Raw genomic sequence first — 14960 nt, 5'->3', positions numbered from 1 at the left:
AACAAAGTGACATTATATTGTATATAGAATTCTGTATCTTGTTTTTAAACATTCTTATATAAGTGATGAACACACTCTCACTGTAAAAAATTTTAACAGTGTAAATGTGAGATGCTCTGTCAGCTTCTCCTCCCACTGGTCCCAGTTTGCCTTGTCCCTCCCTTTATGCAAGAATTCACTTTTCCGTGCACTCCCATCATGCAAGAATTCAGTATGTCTAGCTCTCCATTAAAACATCCAGTAGAGGGAATTGTTCCACCGTTTCTCTTTTAACATGTAGGTTATATTTCTTTTTTCTTCACAAAAAAAATCTATCTTGGATGCCATTTACACAATGCAGAATGTGTAGTAATTTATACATATATTTAGTGCTACTGATTCGTTTCTAACCAAAGCAAGTTTTTAAAATCTTATTTTCTGCCTTCAACTTTCTTGTTGGTTTGCTTGTTTTCGTTTTCTTTGACCCTGAAATATGTGTTTTTAAAAGGATATTGCAGAGTTCCCTTCATGACTCAGTTGTTAACAAACCCGACTAAGATCCATGAGGACTCGGGTTCAATCCTGGGCCTCACTCAGTGGGTTAAGGATCTGGCATTGCCATGAGCTGTGGTGTAGGTCGAAGACACAGCTCGGATCTGATGTTGCTGTGGCTGTGGTGTAGGCCGGCGGCTGTAGCTCTGATTTGACCTCTGGCCTGGGAACCTCCATAAGCCGCAAGTTGGGCTCTAAAAAAGCAAAAAAAAAGATATTGCTATTGAGAATACTTATGGGAAAAAAATCCCTACTGTTGGCAGAAATATACTTTTTCCCTTAAGAGGAAGAAAAATCAGATAAAACAATATGGGAATGAAAATTATTTCATTCAGCAGTAATTCAATTTAAATTTCTAAATAGATTAGAATTATTGAAGAGACTATTTGTATTTAGTTACTCTGAAAATATTTGTTTTTTCCTAGATGACAAATTCTGAAGATACTTGTTTTTTCCGAGATGACAAACTCTGAGCCTTTCAACCATATTTTATGTAAATGACATGTATATTTTAATTTCATAGTGGTTCTCAATTAAGAGAGCTGACAGAACGTGCAGGCAGGCAGATCACTGAGCTGCTGTCAATTTGCATATAAACGAAGAAGTTAAGTGAAAACAAATTGGTTTCAAAACACTATCATATAGTCTCATTTGGGAGGAAAATGAGTATCGCTCATAGCAAAAAGGTGGGGTAGCCAAAATGTTAGCAGCAGCTATATATGGGTGATTTTTTTTTGTCTTTTGTCTTTTTTTGTTGTTGTTGTTGTTGCTATTTCTTGGGCCGCTCCTGCGGCATATGGAGGTTTCCAGGCTAGGGGTTGAATCGGAGCTGTAGCCACTGGCCTATGCCACAGCCACAGCAATGCGGGATCCGAGCCGCGTCTGCAACCTACACCACAGCTCACGGCAATGCCAGATCGTGAACCCACTGAGCAAGGGCAGGGACCGAACCCGCAACCTCATGGTTCCTAGTCGGATTCGTTAACCACTGCGCCACGACGGGAACTCCTATATGGGTGATTTTTTAAATTTTTCATCTGTTGGTTTGCCTGTAAAGTCTAAATTTTCTACAGTTAATATATACTTGTTTTGAAAGAAATGAGAGCAATGCAGTCTATGCCACTGAATTCTCTACTTCAGAGCAACTCCAGGCCTGGGCTGCAGGGGGCACCCCTGACCTGGCAGCAGGTCCCAAAGTCCTGCAACAGGCAGAGGAGCCAGGTGCTTACAGGTGATGCCCTCATCTCAATAGGGCTGGATGAGTGGTGGGCTCTTTTTGCACTTTCAGTATTTCTTCCTTGGGTCTGGCTAGAGCATCCTCCTCATTCAAAAGAAGGGAAAATTTTCCAAATTTGGCCTAAGGAAATAGGTATTTCAAGGGAACACGGCTGACCAATTTCAGTTAAAGTAATAAAAATTTAGGGGGAAATTCTGGACTCAGTGAAGTTGCCCAGGGAACAGGCTGTACCACAACCATAAATTTACTTACAACCTTTGGCAAAATGGCTCGGAGAGGATGCACAAGGCCATAGGCACAGCAACTGAACTCGCTTCTGGTGTTTCTACTTAAGAGATATTAAATTATTTCAGATACTTGGAATTGTGAATATGATATTTGGATTAATATTGATTGATCAATATGTATTTGAAATGATAGGGTTTTTGCTTGTTTTTTAGGGCTGCACCTGTGGCATGACTTGCAGCTGCCGACCTATAGCCACAGCAATGCTGGATCTTTAACCCACTGAGTAGGGCCAGGGATTGAACCCTCACCCTCATGGATACTTGTTGGGTTCATTTCTGCTGAGCCACAGTGGGAATTTTGAAATGACAGATATTTTAAATTCAATATCTAACATCCATGGCATCATAGCTTAAAAATCTGTCTATCTACATGGCGCCGGTTCCCAAATGTCTATTTCCAGCTCATCTTCTCTTCTGAACTCTCCCTTGAACATCTCAACTACCCTCTCAGCCTCTGAATTTGGGGACCAGGCAGGCCTCCAGTTCCCTCCATCCCTGCTTCCTTCCCTCCTCCCTGCTCCGTTGACATCTTTCCTCCAAGGTCCTCTGCCAGAAGGCTGAGCACGGCCTCTCTCCTGCCCTCCACAAGCACAAGCCCATGGGCTTTGCTGTCGCAATCTCCAGACTTTGACCATGGCTCACCAGCATCCCTGTCACCTGGTGCTGCCACCAATACCTCATAGACTCACCTCCTCTGACCTCCTGTTGGAGACCCTCAAAGACCAAGGCCCTGGAAAGGAGTGGGCACCAGAGCCAGGCGTGGTCCAGTCGGGCAGTCCCTGGGAGAGGGCGGGGAACACCAGGCACTGGACCCAGGAACTCACTTCCTACTGGAAGCTGATAACCAGACCCTTCGAGTGGGGTTGGCAGTGTGTAAAGTTCGACCCTGGTCACTCTTATCTATGAAACTTGCACTGCTACATATGCAAGATGCACAGGCCATTCGCACACTATCTGATCCTGGGTAGAGGTAACTTAAGGTATTTAAGTGCACTGTGGCATCTGGGGAGGGCAGAGGTCGCTGGGAGAGGTGGGTTCGGTACCAGGGAGGACAAGGTGGTGAGAGGAGGCAGCTGAGGTCACCAAGGGACCCACAAGGCAATATGGCTGTGCAAGTGGCATCCACTGGCAGTGCAGGAGACAGGACCTGCCTGCAGGGGTCCTGGGCAGCAGCCCCCCACATGAGCAGACACCTAAGTAAGCTATGCGTGTGTGATCACACATGTGCACACATGATTACAGCATTTAGGCACATTTGAAGGCTACTGATTCTGTGCTAAAAGACCCATGTTCGCAACCAGGTCCAGCATGTGGCGTGGCCTCACCGAGCTTTTTTGGGGGGAAAGAATGCGTGGTTCCCGGGCAGAGGCCAGCACCATGGCCTCTCCAAACTCCCCTCCATTCCCACCCGTGTGGGTCCCCACTTGCCTCACTGTAAAATTGTTCCCCAACAGTGCTGTGGCCAGCATTTCTCAACCAGACCACCCATTCCTCAGTCACAGCCCTTTTTAAGACAGATGAATTTCAAGAGAGAGAAATTCACCCTTTTCAATGTTTCAATTTCAGTATTTGATCTTGCTGACCTTGAGACAATTTGAAAATAGTAATTACTAATTACTCAGTAAATATTGAGTGACACCTACTATGCGCCAGGCACTGTGCCGGCACTGTGGACCCTGGCCTCTCGGGACGCTAACATTCTGGACAAGCTGCAATCAGAAAGCACAATAAGGAATTCCTGTGGTGGCTCAGTGGTTAATGAGTCCAACTAGGAACCGTGAGGTTGCAGGTTCGATCCCTGGCCTTGCTCAGTGGGTTAAGGATTGGGCATTGCCGTGAGCCATGGTGTAGGTCGAAGACACGGCTTGGATCTGGCATTGCTGTGGCTGTGGTATAGGCCGGCGGCCACAGCTCCGATTCGACCCCTAGCCTGGGAACCTCCATATGCCGCGGGTGCAGCCCCAGAAAAAGACCAAAAAAAAAAAAAAGCAAAACAATAAAAACCAACTCTTCGTAAATGCAGAAATGCAGGGAGCACAAGGGGAAAGCACAATCACCAGGGCCAGGTCAGTTTTTCACGTCACTGTCTTGCTTTAATGCTTAATACGCCTCTAATGTCTCCCTGTGTGTGGCCCAAGCCCCTGTCCCTCCAGCCCCACTCCCACCTCAGCCAATATCAGTGATGCAAGCGCAGGCCTGGACCTCACCTCTTCCAACGGCCTCCAGCCTGCGAGCCAGGCTCACCCACTTCCTCACTCTTGGATGGTGTGCTCACCTCTGAGGGCCCCCAAAGGCTTTGGAGACAGAGCTCATGGTCCTCTGGGGTCCCTGGTGCTTTCCAACTGCTATCCACGTTCAGGCCCTGAAACATGTGCAGTATCACTCCCAGGGCGCGGTCATCCCTCAGGAGTTACCTGCTTTCCAGGTATGTGATGGGCCCTGAGAACAGCTCCAGTTGTTGAATAAATGAGTATAAACCATTAAGGAGGGACACCTGCACACACGGGGTGTCTCTGGGTGTTCCAGACCTGGTCCCCTGCTCTCAGAGGATCAAGCAAGGAGGAAAGCGATTCCGTCCTTCTCTGCCAAACCCTGGCCTGCTTGCTTGCTTTTCTTTTTTTTTTATTCTTTTATGGCTGAATCTGTGGCATATGCAAGTTCCCAGGCCAGGGAGAGAATCTGAGCCACAGCTGTGATCTATGCCGAAGCTGCAGCAACGCTGGCTCCCTTAACCCACTGCAAGGGCCTTGGATTGAACCCAAGCCTCTGCAGCAACCCGAGCCACTGCAGTCGGGTTCCTAACCCACTGGGCCACAATAGGAATACCCAAACACTAGTTTTCAATGTTTGAGTAACTGTCTGTAAAACTGATTAGAAATAAGACGTCATATTTTCAAACCACTTGTATTTTCTATTATTACCTTGCAAGCGTTCAGTAAAGGATTTTTGGTTGCTGCCTATAAAACTCTACATGATGGCCTGTTTGGTTGGTAACTAGAATCTCATTCAATCAACTCTCCCTGTCTGTCCACCATGCTCAGCTGTGCCCAGGACCTTAGGCGAAACCCTGAACATGGTCATGACTCTTCACTTCTGAGAAGCGCATTTTCATGAGGTAGTAAATTTCAACAGGCATTAGAAAACATTTCTTCCAGGAATTGCTTTTCGGTGACCCAGAACATGGAGATGCAGAGCCCAGCACGGCTGCAGCCAGCTCCTGGCCCAGCTTTGCCCAAGGAAACCCAGCCACAGCCTAAGGCTCTACCCACACCACCTGCTAGAAACCTGCTGAACTTGAACACAAGCTGAATATCATTAAAGCATCAATGGATGAGATTGTTTTCAAAGAAAAAAAAAAAGGTCAAATGATCATTTGGAAGCTCCTAGGAGCCAAGTGGACAAATGGTGTCAAATGCCAAGGTGCACAGAGAAGCGCAGCATTGAGAACACTTCAAACAAGACAGATACAGCACGTGAAACCCGAGACCAGGAGCAGGACTTCCAACCGAGAAGGCACACAGTCCTGGGGACTCACCTGCCATCCTCCTTTTCCTGGAACCTACCGTTTTCTTCCTGACATTTATGTCAGACCCTTATTCCAGGGAATTCAGGGGGGCCCCTGCCAAGGAGCCCAGCACGCCAGCTGCAGGCTGGGTCTCTGACCCAGACACACCACACACACAGGTGCTTCCTTCCCGGCCTGGGGCCTCCCCTTCCCGCCCCCGCCCCCAGCCAGCCCAGCCTCCTTCCCTGGGGTCTGCAGGACGGAAGCCTAACCCACCCTTGTGTGGGTTGGAGAGAAGGAGAGCTATCAGCTACCAGCTGAGACAAAGCACCTGAAGATTCTCCACCCTGCTAAAGCTCCCACTTTGAAATAGCAGAGCCTGCAGTACCCTGGTGGCCCAGCGGGTTAAGGATCCCATGTTGCCATTGCTGTGGCTCGGGTTCAGTCCCTGGCCCTGGCACGTCCTCATGCCTCTTGCGGCTGTGCACATGCAGAGAGAGAGAGAGAGAGAAAAAAAAAAAAGAAAAAGTGGAGCTCCACAATTCCGCCTTTGCTCCCACTGAAGAAAATATGTTTGGCCCAATGCAAGGGACACATGGAATTCCCAGGCCAGAACAAGCCCAAGGTGACAGGTTCCCACAGGGTGGCTGCCAGGCTGTGCCCATGCACCTTGCACCCCAGCACCCCCAGAAATCAGGCAAACACCCAAGAAGGAGCTCTTAGATTCACTGGAGAGCGAGAATTTCTAGAGAATCACTGACTCCAAAGGCCACTCCCTGTGCTTCACCATATTTTAACTTTGGAATGTGACCAAGGGTGGGAGAGCATAGGGTAAAGGTAAGTCTTTCGTTGCAAAGAAAATAGAAGATCTCCAATAACTTAAGAGACTAAAAGGAGACAATTCTGGCTCAGTGACAGTACAGGGAGGCAATTTACCTTCCAAATTCTAATAACGTCCCCTGGGCTTGGTCCTGATCCCTTTCTCTGTTCTCTTTTCTTTTTTTCCTTTGCTTTTTTAGGGCTGCACCTGCAACATGTGGAGGTTCCCAGGCTAGGGGTCCAATTGGAGCTACAGCTGCCAGCCTACACCACAGCCACAGCAACACCGGATCTTAACCCTCCGAGCGAGGCCAGGTGTTGAACCCACATCCTCATGGATACTAGTCAGATTCGTTTCCACTGAGTCATGATGGTAACTCCTCTTTGTTCTTTTTTAACAAAACCCTCTTCAGTTCTTAACTGCTTTCCACTGTGCTGGACTGTTAGTTGGACCCTCTCCAGTTGCAGGGCGGCGGCAGGAGCGGGGAGGGGGGGTGTTCCTAGCAAGTCCAGACGTGCAGCATCCAGACCCCACATCCAGTGAAAATAACCCCTTTTCCATGGGGCCAAATGAAGCCCAGGCATATTGGGCCACAGCCTGAATTAGTGACTATATCTGGGGCTGGTCACTTAATGCCCTTGGGAGATGGGACTTGGTAGAAATCAGCCCTCGCCAAGCACGTACGCTGAGGGCGTGGTGTCAGGTGGGAGAGTCTGTGTCTTTCCGAGTTGTATAATGAAGTATTTAAGAGTGCATATATGATGTAACTTATTTCACAGTGTTTTACTAAAAACAGATAAAGTAAATATGGAAAAAATAATTCAAAATCTAGTCATTGTGTATATATTTATACAGTTCTCTCTACTTTTTTCTGAGGTACTTCAAAAATAAACACACACGCAAGTATTTTCAAGTAAGCATTTTCAAAAGTAATTTTTTTTGGCCGTGCCCACAGTATGTAGAAGCTCTCAGGCCAGACGTCAAACTTGTACCACAGCAGCAACCTGAGTCACAGCAGCAACACCAGATCCTTAACTCACTGTGCCATAAGGGAACTCCCAAAAGTAATTTTTTAAAAAAATGCTACCATAACATGTCTACATGGAATTCTGCTACAACTATAAGGTGTCATATAGTTTTTGTTTGTTTGTTTTTTGGCCGTCCCACGGTATATACGCCACAGCTGCAGTGATGCTTGATCCTTGACCCACTGTACTAGGCTGGGGATTGAACCTGTATCCCAGTGCTCCCAAGATACCGCTGATCTTGTTGCACCACAGTGGGAACTCCAGGTGTCATACAGTTATATCAAAACTTTTAAAATTAAAAAACAGGTAATATAAGAAATGTGTGTGTGTGTCTGTGTCTGTGACTGGGTTGCTTTGCTGTACGGCAGAAATTGGTACAATATTGTATATAAACTATATTTTTGTTTGTTTTTTTGTCTTTTTGTCTTTTGAGGGCTGCACCTGCGGCATAGGGAGGTTCCCAGGCTAGGGGGAGCTGTAGCTGCCGGCCTACACCACAGCCATAGCAACGCGGGATCCGAGCCTCATCTGCAACCCACTCCACAGTTCACGGCAAGGCCACATCCTTAACCCACTGAGCGAGACCAGGGATCGAACCCACAACATCATGGTTACTAGTCAGGTTTGTTAACCACTGAGCCGCAATGGGAACTCCCTCCCTATAAAGTATACTTTAATTTAAAAATGTTAAAAGAAAAGACATTATGCATTAGTTTCTTAGAACTGCAAAAACAAACTGTCACAGACTGGATGTTTAAAACAGGAATGGACTCTCTCACAGCTCTGGAGGTACAAGTCAGAAGCAAGGTGTCCACAGGGCCGAGCTCTCTTGGCAGGCTCTGGGGCAGGACCATCCTGCCCTCCAGCCTGTGCAGTGGCTTCGCTTTTCCTGGTGGTCTCCCCTCTGTGTGTCTCCTCTTTTCATGACGACACTGGTCAGACTGGATGAAGGGCCCACCTCCTGCAGGCTGGCTTCACCTTCACTGCAGTGACCCTGCTTCTAATTAGGGGCCTGGGGGTGACCCTGCCCAACCTCAGGAGTCTGACACATCCACTGGGCCAGGCTGACCCACTGGGTCATTCCTGCTGCATTTAGGGTTCCTCCAGGGCAAGGTTGTCCCCCAGAAGGATTGAAATGAGATGTAAGCAGACTCAACCCAGGCCTGGAGCTGCAGCTTCCAGGGGTGCAGCAGGTGCATCTGAAGACGGTCTCTGAACCCACTGCTTTGCCTCTTCACATCAGCTTTGAGGACAAGCAAGTTCAGATTTTTGCAACTTTTAAAATACGAAGTATTTTGGTTCTAGAGTTCATTTGCTTAGCTGCTTGGGAAGAAGTTAATGTCACGCTGACGCTGGGGCCAGGCCAGAGAGAGCAGATCACACCTTGCACAAATATTTGGGTTTAGGACTAGCAAAAAGCATCCATTTGTGAAACTGAATAGGAAGCGATTTTACTTTCAAATACGCAATGTCCTCTGTGAAATACGACTGCCTGGCCACAAAAACTAAAAGGTTATTTCCTTTGATTTTGCATCTGTCACTGAGTTTCTCAGTTATTTTTTTTAATATCAGATTTACAAGGTCCAGGAATTTTACTTATTTATTTATTTATTTTTGCTTTTTAAGGTCGCACCTGTGGCATAGGGACGTTCTCAGGCTAGAGGCTGAATCAGAGCTGCAGCTGCAGGCCTATGCCACAGCCACAGCCACAGCCACAGCAACAGGGGATCCGAGCCATGTCTGTGACCTATACCACAGCTCATGGCAACACTGGATCCCTGACCCATTGAGTGAGGCCAGGGATCGAACCCACCCACTCATGGGTCCTGGTCGGATTCATTTCAGCTGTGCCACAAAAGGAACTCCTAGAAATTTTATTTAATGCAAAGGATTATCTCTGGTTCCATTTAAGTGGAACCAAATGACATGATGATATGAACCCAGTACCAGAAGAGTACACAGTCATCAGCAGATGTCCCTACCTGCCCCGCTCCCCACTCCCACTTAGCCCTTCTCCAAGGAGCACCCCTGATACTGTGATCTTCTCTTTCAGACCTTTAACACGAATGGAAAAGCTACTTATGTTTCTGCATGTGAGTGAGTGTGTGCTGGTGCTTATTTATTTATAAAAGTGTATTCGAATCATATATATTTTGGGACAACTCATTTTTCTTAATGAAGCAATACATCATGGACACATTGACACCCAGTGTTCCAGTCTGACTCTCCAACTGTTGCAAGACATGTTTCCCTGAAAACTCCATCTTGTCCTTCTTTACTTTATCCCATCTTCTTGACTTACTTTATCCCATCTTCCTGCTTTGAAAAACAGTCACAGTGCTGGTAAATGACTTAAGTTTAAGAGCAAAGACCTAAAGGCATAAGTTACTTAAGCTTAAGAACTGTTATGTGCCTAGAGGTCAGAGTAAGAGCTTAACCCTTTACCACCTAAGTGGCTTTTTAAATAGTAAAAGAACTTATATATAGTAAACAAACCCTGTACCATCCACCCATAGCCACTCCTCACTTGATCTCACAATAAAAGCAGGGTGGTTTCTTGAGGCAGGGCGCTCTTGGTCCCTGAGACCTTGAGTTCCCTGGCTCCCACCTTTACTTAAGATAAATGTCTCTGTGTCTTGTTTTATGTTAACTACTTTTCCTTAAGTTCCACAGCACCCGTTCTTCAGCCCCATCCTGCTGAGCTGGCCCTGGCATCCAACTATTTATTTAGTCTATGCTCCTCTCAAGGGACATTTAAGTGTCAACAATTTTGGAACACCTCGTTTTAAATGGGAGTTTTTAGCTGACAATACCCTTTTGTTAGCAGCAGCTTTGGTTCAAGCTCTTTAAAAGAATCTGGAAAAATGAATTGGGGTGTAGCCATAAAGGACCTCCTTAAAGGAACGAGTACAACTTTTTGCAGTTTCTCCGTCATCAGTTTTATCGTTGACACTAACATTAACAAAATATTAAAGAGTAAAAAGCAAAGGGAACATCTGGTTTTCAGCCCAGCATGTAAGGAGCTTGGATGTTGTCACTGTGTCCTAACAACAAAGAAAAGGATAAACAAACTGAAAAATGAACGACTCTTTTTAGTGGGGTCACAGGGTAAACGGCAGATACACAGACTCACAATTTACCAGATCGGAAGCCCACGTGCAGAAGTTCCCGCAGCAGGAAGACCCAGACAGCAACTCCTGGAGGCTCGGGGTGGACAAGGCTGACAGTGACAAGGTCCAGGTCCCCAGGTCGGGGGAGGGGGGAGAGGGAAGGGGCACATACTTGTGAGTTTTATCTCCAGGAGCTCGACCAGAGAAAAACTCTCATGTTTCTGCCGGGGGAGGGGAAAGCAACTTTGGGGTTCACCAGAGCCCTCTGTCCTTCTGAACAAGGTCTGACCTCGGTAGAAACTCTTCCCAGAGCCGAATCCGCTGGGGTTTTATCAGAGCCTCCTCTACCCAGAAGAAGGGAAGTATACAACCCCAGCCCCCGGCAGCCATCTCGTCTTTCCTAACAGTGTGGGGTCAGGGGGTGGGGAACAAGGACCACTTGTGAAGGACACAGCCCAGGCCACAGGCTCACCATGGTTGGGACTGCATCACAGAACTGCATCACGGGACCGCAGGATGCCTCCCTACCCCTCATCCCCTCATCCCACCACTACAGGCTTCTTTATCGCGGTTCCTTTACCCAGAACATCATATCCTGTTGTAAAGGAAAATTAGAAAGCACACCAAAGGCAAAACACACAATTTGAAGAGACAGAGCCAGCTTTAGAACCAGACGTGGCAGGAATGTTGAAATGACCAGACTGCGAATTTAAAACAACTAGGATGAAGACAAGGGCTCTAGGAGTTCCTGTTGTGGCTCAGTGGTTAACAAATCCGACTAGGAACCATGAGGTTGTGGGTTCGATCTCTGGCCTTGCTCAGTGGGTTAAGGATTCAGCATTGCCGTGAGCTGTGGTGTAGTTTGCAGACGAGGCTCAGATCTGGCATTGCTGTGGCTCTGGCGTAGGCCGGTGGCTACAGCTCTGACTAGACCCCTAACCTGGGAACCTCCACATGCTGCAGGTGCGGCCCTCAAAAGACAAAAGACAGAAAAAAAAAAGTATAAATTTCTAGTTAAAAAACAAATGTCATAGTGATGTCATGTACAGCACAGGGAATATAGTCAATAATGTAATAACTCTGTATGATGACTAATGGTTATTAGACTTACCATGATGACCAATTTGTAGTGCATATAAATGTCAAATCACCATGTTGTACATCTCAAACTAATATAAAATTGTATGTCAACTACACTTCAATGAAAGAAAATTTTAATGGAGTTCCCTGGTGGTGCAGTGGGTTAAGGATCTCTAGCATTGTCATTGCAGTGCCTTGTGCTGCTGCTGTGGTACAGGTTCCATCCCTGGCCTGGGAAGTTCCGCATGCAGCCAGTGTGACCCCCCCCTAAATTTTTTGTCTTTTTCAGGGCCACACCTGAGGTTCCCAGGCTAGGGTCAAATCAGAGTTACAGCTGCTGGGCTACACTACAACCACAGCAATGCGGGATCCGAGCCACGTCTATGACCTATACCACAGTTCATGGCAACGCTGGATCCTCAGAAAAGGCAAAAAAAAGAAAAAAGAAAGAAAGAAAGAAAGAAAGAAAATCCAAGAAATGTGAGACAACTACAAGAGGTATAAGGGTATAAGATATGCAAAATGGGAATACCAGAAGGTGAAGTAAGAGAAAAAGGGAAATAAATATTTGAAGCAATAATGACTGAGGGACTTTCCGTTGTGGTGCAGTGGTAACGGGGAAGCTGACTAGTATCCGTGAGCACGTAGGTTTGATCCCTGGCCTCATTCAGCGGGTTAAGGATCTGGCATTGCTGGGAGCTGTGGTGTAGGTTGCAGATGTGGCTTGGATCCCAAGTTGTTGCTGTAGCTCTGGCGTAGGCCTGCAGCTGTGGCTCCGATTCGACCCCTAGCCTGGGAACTTCCATATGCTGTGGGTGCTGCCTTAAAAGACAAAACAAACAAACAGAGAGGAAAAAAAAAAAAGACAGCAGACATTACCTCACTCTGGTCAGAATGTCCATCATTAAAAAGTCTACAAATAATAAATGCTAGAGAGGGTGTGGAGAAAGGGGAATTTTCCTTTACTATTGGTGGGAATGTAAATTGGTGCAGCTTGCAGGATCCAGGGTGGGAAAAAAATCCTCTCTGCCAAATACCACTGATGTGCTCTGACCAATGATTGCTTCTTCTGATCACAGAGATGCACACAAACAGGTGGATGGTCAAGTTTTTGCATATTCCTCTGTTACTGCAAGTGAATTTGAGGGGATTTAAAGGGCTGGTGCCATTTGTTTTCCCCTTCATTTTACTCTTTCCTTTTGGGAACCAAACATTAAAGGCTAGGTCGATCAGAAGCAACCACATATATGGGGGAATTAACAAATCACCATCGTGCAAAGAGAAAGGCATGGGCTAAAAAAAGACCTGAAATGACCTCAATTTACACCTCAGGCTGATCCGTGGCACAGAGACAGCCTACAACAATCAAAAATAAGGAAGGAAGGGACGGATGGAGAGAGAAAGAGAGAGAGGAAAAAAGGATAGAGAAGAAAAGAAAATGAAAATCCTGGAGTTTCTGTCATGCTTCAGCGATAATGAACGTGACTAAGATCCAGGAGGATGTGGGTTCAATCCCTGGCCTTGCTCAGTGGGTTAAGGGCCGGTATTGCCGTGAGCTGTGGTGTAGGTCACAGACGTGGCTCGGATCTGGCATTGCTGAGGCTGTGGCTGTGGCCAGCAGCTGCAGATCTGATTTGACCCCTAGGTCGGGAACTTCCATATGCCACTAGTGTGGCTCTAAAAAGCAAAAAAAAAAAAAAAAAAAGGAAAGGAAGAAAGAAAATGAAAGTCCTGAAGATAGGGGGAGGGAGAGATGCTGATTTCCAGATGTACTGCATTATTAGATTCAAATGTCCGGTTTTCAGCAAAGAACCTGGATAGCAGATCCACTTGACAAAGACTTTAAAACAACTGTCCTAAAGATGCCAAGGAATGAAAAGATGTGAAGAAAGTCAAGAAAATGATGCAGGAACAAAATGGATATATCAGTGAAGAAGAACCTGAAAGAAACCAAGAAGAAATTCTCCAGCTGAAAAGTAAAATAAATGAAAATTTCACTACAGGGATTCAGGGGCATATTTGAATAAGCAGAAGAATCAGCGAACTTCACGACAGGACAACTAAATCCTGGGTCTGTGGAACAGAAAGAAAAAAGATTGGGGCAAAGTAAGATCCAAATGGCCAAAAAGCACATGAAAAGATGCTCAACACTGGGGAGATGCAAACCATTTCCCACTCACAAGATGCCTACCTTGAAAAGAGCAGAAAATCATATGTTGGTTAGGATGCTGACACTGGAACACTTGTGCACTCTTGGGAGAAATGTAAAATAGTACAAGTGGTGTGTAAAACAGACTGGGAGGTCATTAGAAAAATTATAAATAGGGAGTTCCGACTGTGGCACAGCAGCTTAAGGATCTGGCGTTGCTCCAGCTGAAGTGTAGGTCCCTGGCCTGGGAACTTTCATATACCATGGGTGCAGCAAAAAAAAAAAAAAAAGTTAAAAATAGAATTATCATATGATCGTGCAATTACACTTATGAGGATATACTGAAAAGAACCGAAAGCAAAATCTGGACACCCATGCCAACTGAAAGCAGCATTATTTGCAATTGTTAAAATGCGGAAGCACCCAAGTGTCACTAATGGATGAACAAAATATGTGTGTATATGTAATAGATTTTTTTTTTCTTTTTAGTTGGATTCTTAACCTGTTGAGCCTAGTCAGGTTCATTAACCGCTGAGCCACGACGGGAACCCCTGGTTGTCATTCTTTGTGCCCACGCCGCCCTGGAGAAGGTGCCCCGAGTCCCATCCCTGCAGATGGATGCTGCCTTCCTGTCATGTGATGCTGTCTCAGGAGCTGGAGGTACATCACTCCAGTCATGGCCCAGGTCATGCTACCAAAGTAACACAACATACGGGAGAAGCCCATCAGTGCAGATTCACAGGATTGGCTCCGAGCGCGCAGGTTTGGGTAGAGATGTGTAAGGTTAATGACGCAAGAAAGCACGGAGAAATGTTCAGAAACAGCCTCAGAGTCAATATTCTCAGGCAAGGCATCGGCTCAGATGCTACCTTTTCTTCAAAAATCTGCTTTACATTCCATAAACATGACTAGTGTCCCTTTATTTTATTTTTTATTTTTTTTCGTCTTTTTGCCATTTCTTGGGCTGCTCCTGCGGCATATGGAGGTTCCCAGGCTGGGGGTCTAATCGGAGCTGTAGCCGCTGGCCTACGCCAGAGCCACAGCAACGCGGGATCCGAGCCGCGTCTGCAACCTACACCACAGCTCACGGCAACGCCGGATCCTTAACCCACTGAGCAAGGCCAGGGATCGAACCCAAACCTCAGGGTTCCTAGTCGGATTCGTTAACCACTGAGCTACCACAGGAACTCTGACTAGTGTTCCTTTAGAATGC

Source organism: Phacochoerus africanus, chromosome 8 (genome assembly GCF_016906955.1).
Source record: "Phacochoerus africanus isolate WHEZ1 chromosome 8, ROS_Pafr_v1, whole genome shotgun sequence".
NCBI classification, from domain to species: domain Eukaryota; kingdom Metazoa; phylum Chordata; class Mammalia; order Artiodactyla; family Suidae; genus Phacochoerus; species Phacochoerus africanus.
The sequence above is the reverse complement of the archived record's forward strand: the minus strand, read 5'-3'. Positions refer to the sequence as shown.